Source organism: Mesoplodon mirus (assembly GCF_964341445.2).
Source record: "Mesoplodon mirus genome assembly, chromosome: 12".
Classification (NCBI taxonomy): domain Eukaryota; kingdom Metazoa; phylum Chordata; class Mammalia; order Artiodactyla; family Ziphiidae; genus Mesoplodon; species Mesoplodon mirus.
Genome location: NC_138988.1, coordinates 49,487,467 through 49,493,943, shown reverse-complemented (window position 1 = coordinate 49,493,943; position 6,477 = coordinate 49,487,467). Strand labels below are relative to the sequence as shown.

The following is a 6,477-nucleotide window of genomic DNA, read 5'->3' as shown; positions in this document are numbered from 1 at the left end:
CCCCAAAAATAGGAAAGCAAGAAAAAATAGGAAATCTAGATAAGAAATAATGTTTGGAAAGAGAACTTAAAGCAAATATACATAGTCAGCAGTCACAGACTGTTGCTTTGCTAGGTTTTCATAGGTTTGTAAGGAGTTAACCAAAATTTTAAAAATTCTTCCAAAGTGTGCTACATATACACTTTACTAATAAAAATACTGGGCTCTGAAAAGTAGCATCCTATTTTTAATGTTTGAACTAATGTTTTCCAGAGATGTGTGTAGAGTGAAACATAGTATTGTGTTTGCAAAAGTCAATTTTGTGAAAGCCACAAAAATGAGTGTTTGCTCTTGAGAAAGGAAAATTTGTATTTCTTGACATCATCAAAGAAAAATGTGAAGGATCTGATATGAAATGAACAAAAATGTACAAATCCTACTACCTCATTGCTCAAAACCGTATAAACACTTTCAAATTTTTCCTTCATCTATTAATATGTCCCTAGAGCAGACAGCCCACACAGACCTGGGGGCATTCACATGTCAGAATTATTCCATAAAGATTTGGGAACACATATTTTTGGCAGAAAGAATGTGCAGGGAAAGACTGTTGGGAAACAGTTCAGAGTGATGCATTTAGTCAGGATCCCCTTGTAATGACAAAACGTTAGTGTCATACTTTATAACATTCTTGGGAGCCTTCAAAAGACACATGCCATCATGAACTTTTTTTTTTTTCGGTACACGGGCCTCTCATGTTGTGGCCTCTCCCATTGTGGAGCACAAGCTCCAGACGCGCAGGCTCAGCGGCCATGGCTCACGGGCCTAGCCGCTCCGCGGCATGTGGGATCTTCCCGGACCGGGGCACGAACCCGTGTCCCCTGCATCGGCAGGCGGACTCTCAACCACTATGCCAACAGGAAAGCCCATGAACTTTTTTTTAATATTTATTTATTTGGATGCGCCAGGTCTTAGTTGCGGCATGCAGGATCTTTAGTTGCTGCATGTGGGATCTAGTTCCCTGACCAGGGATCGAACCCAGGCCCCCTGGATTGGGAATGCGGAGTCTTAGCCACTGGACCACCAGTGAAGTCCCCATTGTGGCCTTTAAAACAAGTGGAATAGTTTTTTTGGCAACAGATGGCAAATATCCTATAGTGGGAGAAGTAAAAATACAGAGAAGTTCCAAAATTGCCTCATACCACTCTACCTTAAAGTATACTCTCATAATAAAATTATAAGAGCAATATAGAAATTTGCTTGGCCGTACACTTCATTTATATTTCCTTTTTAAATACTAAAGTACAGCAATATAGCATAAAGTAAAAGGGGAATTAGGGCCAGAAAGACTAGAGTTTCAAATTCTGACTCTCAGCTACTAGTTTTGTTACCTTAGGCAAGTCATAATTGCTCTGAATCTCAATGTCTTTGTTACTAAAATGGGTATAATAATCCCCATATCTCAAGGTTGGTCCTAGTACTGAAAGGGATAATATACTTAATAGCTTAGTACAATGCTGTGCAAATAGTAGGTAGTCAGTAAGCGTGAGCTTCCAGTTTTCCCAGAAGATATGGCAAAACCTTTCTTTCTCTGTTAGTTTGCTATGAGCCAAAACAAGTGGCTAAGGAGTAAAATTTTAAAAAGCAAGAGCATCTAATCCTAATATTACCCAATCTTTCCATTAATTATGCAGTTAAATAAACTTAAACTAATATTTAATAAACATTATTGGATTTATTGGTATTATTCAGGTACCTGAATAGGTTCTCTCTTGAAAGTCTGCTTTTTATTTTATCTTTAACTGATTTAGCAAAAATATGTCATTAATCCTTTTATTCAGATCATAACATAGTATGATCTTCTTGGAATATTAAGCCCCTCTTGATCCCAGGTGAAAACCATAGTTTCAGTGTTTGCTCACAGGTCTGAGAAAAATAGTGACATGGAAAGAGAAAGTGCGAGGTTAGAGATTTTGTCTTTCAAGGCTGATGGTATGATGATTCTCCTGTGGTGAAGCCACCTGTTGATGTCTCACTGCCTAGAGACCAAAGTTCCCTAATCCATGTCTCCCTCGCAGTGCCATACTCCAGCCCTCATGAACTCGAAAGGGAGAGCAAGCCTTCTGAAATCGCAGGGGTGGGCAGCAGAGAAACAGCCCTTGGAAGGCATTAGAGCCAGGTTCTTAACATGGAATTGTGGGCTTATTCAGGGGGTTCTGGAACCTACAGTCCCTGGATGTAAAGTGGTGTCGAAGTGTATTTCGTGCCTTCTTCCCAGGAGGCTGCTCAACTACCACTTCCCTCTAGAGGTCTTCTCCAACCATCCCATCCTGCCAGAGGTCTCGCCCACAAAATCTCTCATCACCTTTGTGTATTTCCTGCGGAGCCGCATCGCAATCTGTCATTGCCTTGTTTGCTTAAATCCGTCTACTCTACTAGAAGATGAGCTTCCCAAAGCGCAGGACCCTGGTCTTTCTCCAGGGCCTTGAACCTGGTGGATCTCGAGAGATACTTCCGGAATGAAGGACAGGTCCGTGTCCATCAGATATTTAACGGACTCTGTATTCTTCCCCCCCTCGCCCCCAGCATTCTTCTACGGAAATCATTTCAAAATCATTCATTTTGGAAATAAGGCTTTCAGCATTTCGACCACACCCACCCACCTTCGTTCCTACCGTTAGAACTGCCACCCGGGCCCACACATCCAAGCCCACTAGGCCGGACAGTTTGGAGGTGACCAGGGCAGGGGCTGCCTCGAACGGGCACGCGCATCAATTTACATTCCCGGACCCGGTCCTGGGGGCAGAGGGGTTGGGTGGGCCCCCCGCGGGCCCGGAGGAGCCACCTCGGTAGGCCGCCCGGGACTCCACCTTACCCGCGGTCCCAAACCTCTTCCCCACAGGAGGTGCGCAGCCGGCCGCTGGGGGACAAGCCCATCCCGCAGCGCGCGCCACCGCGACCACAACTGCTTCCGGGTGAGCGGGTCGTAGACACTGGCCCCGCCCCGCCTCCGCCTCCGCCGCCCGCCGCTCGGGCTGCGGCTCCTCCTGGGGGCCGGTTCCCGCTGTCTCAGCCGCGGCGCCGAGGGACATCGGCGTGACTGACCGACCGGCTGCCGGCGCCGGGAGCCGCCGCATCCATCCCGGCCCGCTTGGCCGGGGACCCAGGACCGAGTCTCCCCCCGCGCCCCTCGCCCTTCGCCCCTCGCCCCGGCGGGCTCCCGGCCGGCGAGCTGCGCCCGGCCCTTCCCGGGCGGCGTCGCAGCCATAGCCTGCGCCCGGAGACAGGTAAGGGCCGCTCCTCCCGCCGGCCTGGAGGGGAGCGGAGAGCGGGGCCGCCTTCCCGGCCTCTGCAGCCCGGCGCGGTCCGCGCCGCCGCGGACTCCTGCTGGGGGCCGGGCCCCCAGGCGGGCCCCGGGGTCGAGGTTGCCCCCTGCCTGCGGCGTTCTCGGGTTTCGCGCCGGGTCTCGAACGCGCAGCCTCGGTCCGCGAGCGGGGACGGTGTTACTCCCATTGTGGGAGAAATGAATTCGGGCCGCTGTCTCTCCGCTTCGAGTGCTCGGGGCTCCTTCTCCTGCTCCCCGGACGCGGCACTCCCTCGGTTCTGTACCCGTCCGGCCACCCCGGGGAAGGGTGTCAGGCCGGTGGAGGGCGTAGCGCTTTTGTGGGATTTTTTTTTCTTCCTCCTTGACCCGAACTGAAGCGCGGGCGTAACAGGCGCTTGTTAGGAGTGTCAGGGTTAATGCTTGACTAATGCGAGGTGTTATTCACACCCAGATTGTTAAGCTATATAGCTCCAGCCAGGCCTGCTTCTCGTGCCCGTGGATATCCTGCAGGAAGCCGGAGGACCTAAGGAAACCCGTGTCTTTTTCTTTCTTCGAGGGGACGGAAAAGTGCAAGTGTTTGCTCTACTTTTTCCACCGTGGGAGATACAAATATAAGGCTGCGGAGACCTGGCCAGGGAAATATTGCATCCTAAACTGTAACTCTTTGTAGCGTATTTTCTTTGAGTTTCCATTTAATGACTCAGCATTTCTGCCCTAAAAAGAAAAGCTGCAGCGTAGGTTCATTGATTAAAAGAAAATATGTAAGGATAACAGTGCCCGTTACTTTTTTATGGCATCACAATGGGAAGAGAATGTGGATACAGTAATGGAACCACAGAGATGGAGAGCAGGGTGTGGATGGATCAGTTCTTAATCAGTGTTTAAAATAACATTGTTTCAAGGTAAAATGTTTTATTTGCGGGATGCTTCTGTATGAAGAGGTGCAATTGTTGGAAAAGGCAAAGTGTTGCAGGTAAGGGTTAGTTGGCAGGGACTTGACGTTTGCTGTGGTTTGAAGGTCTTGCAGAATTAACCCTGTTTAACAAACATCATGCTCTGTTTAACACATGTAGAGATGATGACCCGGTATTATACTCATGTAGAATAAGAATTTCGGAAAGTGTGATTCATTTAGGAAGTTAGGTCACTCGCTTTGTGAATCATTGATATGGATCTTAAACTTGGAATAGAGGAAAGCTAGAGGTTTGTTACTGCCTGTTTAATTAGATGCCTTTGCTCATAGGAGGTGTTGTATTGATGCTTTGTTAGGTTTGTTGCTGCATATTTATTGTCATGAAGTATGGTAAGGAAATAAAAAGTGAACTTTTGCAGAAGCTTTGGATTTAGAATAGTTTGTTAGTTCCTAAGTGGATTGTTGTGATTTTACCCACTTTCTTTTTTTTTTTTTGCCAAATGTGGGAAGATAAATAAAGGAAGGTAAGTGTCTAGAAACAAAGTAAGTATCGGTGAAAAGGAGAGCTGCATCTTTAAGGCAGGAAAAACTTCACTGAAAGAATCTGCGGTACACAGAAGAGTCTTGAGTGAAAGGCCTTACCTAATTGGGGGAATCTGCCCTTAAAAAAATGTGCAATGAGACTATACTGAGCTCATATTTAAGTTCTGATAGAGAAGAAAGTGTGTATTGAAGTGGTGATTCATTATTGGAATGAATTCATTTTAAACTAGAAATAACTTTTTATTTGCAGAAGTGTAATTTGATCATTTGGCTTTTAAAGTGTTGCTAAGCAAAATGACTGAATCACAGCGTTCTTGATACTCTTAGCCTTCTTTTCTTTTTCTTCTTTTTGGAAGTCAGCTTATTTTACCTTGATTTTGATTTATAAGGAACTTTAGTTATCAGTTGTAACGTAATGGTAAGTTTACCCTGTTGGTCTTGCTTACTAAATTCCTTTAATTCTTTGACTAAATTTCCGCCTCTTATTTCCTTGGATATCCATTCTTACATTCAGAGTGTTCCCTAATGTTGCTTTTGATTTGTGTCCAGCTAATAGTGACTTAAGAGTTTCAGTTTCCAGTGAACAGCTATTCCCTTTTGGAAAATCCCTTGTGGAAACCGCCTGAACTGACAGTCCTGATACGTAGATATGCAAGAGAAGCCTTCTTAGGTCAGGATTTAAGCATCTCCACAATGAAGGAAAAAAGTGATATGGGGAATATATTTGGCAAAGTAGAGTCTTTTTCTCTCAAAACAAAACCAAAAACTGATCTTTACTAGAAATGAGAGAGAGGGAGCAGTTTCTGGCAAAGCTGTTTGTGAATTGTTTACCCTGCTCCTAGTTTGAAGAGGAACAGAATTGATGATAATATATATATATATATATAAAAACTCCCTATAGTGTGTTGGGAATGTCGCTGAGGATCATTTTAGAGGAAATACAGTTCTTCTGTCCTCAGCATAGAAGCACTTTCCATTGCACCTACAAAGTAGAGACCATTTCTTAGCCTTTTCCTTTTAGGTGGTTGCTTTCTCTCTGGAGAATCTGAACGGAGAGATGGTCCTTTAACAGGAAAAATGTACCACCTTATCCAGTTTGCAAATAAAGACTTTATGACCATCATTCAAAACTCAACTTTTAAAACTTCAGAAGGAAGGAATTGAGCAAAATTTACCCTGTGAGTAAAATAACTTTGGCTTTTTCTCCATTCTTTCCTTTAAGGTAATAGATAGGATACCGTTAGAAATGATTTTCTGTGTGTTGCACATTGTGCTTTCACTTTAAAAACTTTTTGGCCTACAATAAATTAAGCCACGCTTAAAAGGAATCAAACACTGGGCTAAAAACTGGGTTTATTGTATGCTAATACTTTTTCACTTATCCTATTATATCTTTCTTTATTTTGGTTGGGGAATGGAGAGAGAATTCCATTTCTTGTAGAAGCTCTAAGATTTGCTCCATATGTATGCTTCTGTTTTGGTCTAGTGGTGGGGAGAGCAGTAGATAAGAGTACAGGTGGTTAAGAAGAGGGAAGGACTTCCTTGGTGGTGCAGTGCTTAAGAATCTGCCTGCCAATGCAGGGAACATGGGTTCAATCCCTGATCTGGGAAGATCCCACATGCCGCAGAGCAACTAAGCCCATGCGCAAACCCAATGCAGCCATAAATAAATAAATAAATAAATTTAAAAAAAAAAAAGAAGAGGGAAGAAATGGCA

General features: G+C 44.9%; 1 protein-coding gene across 2 annotated transcripts in view; it reads left to right on the top strand.

The window, feature by feature from the left end:
* Window positions 1–3,001: 3,001 nt before the first annotated feature.
* LRRFIP2 (LRR binding FLII interacting protein 2) overlaps window positions 3,002–6,477 on the top strand; it is a 122,200-nt gene continuing 118,724 nt past the window's right edge. For both annotated transcript variants that reach the window (XM_082637804.1, XM_082637805.1), the window contains exon 1: window positions 3,002–3,266. The gene's annotated coding sequence lies outside the window, so the exon portion shown is untranslated. The remainder of the gene's footprint in view (window positions 3,267–6,477) is intronic.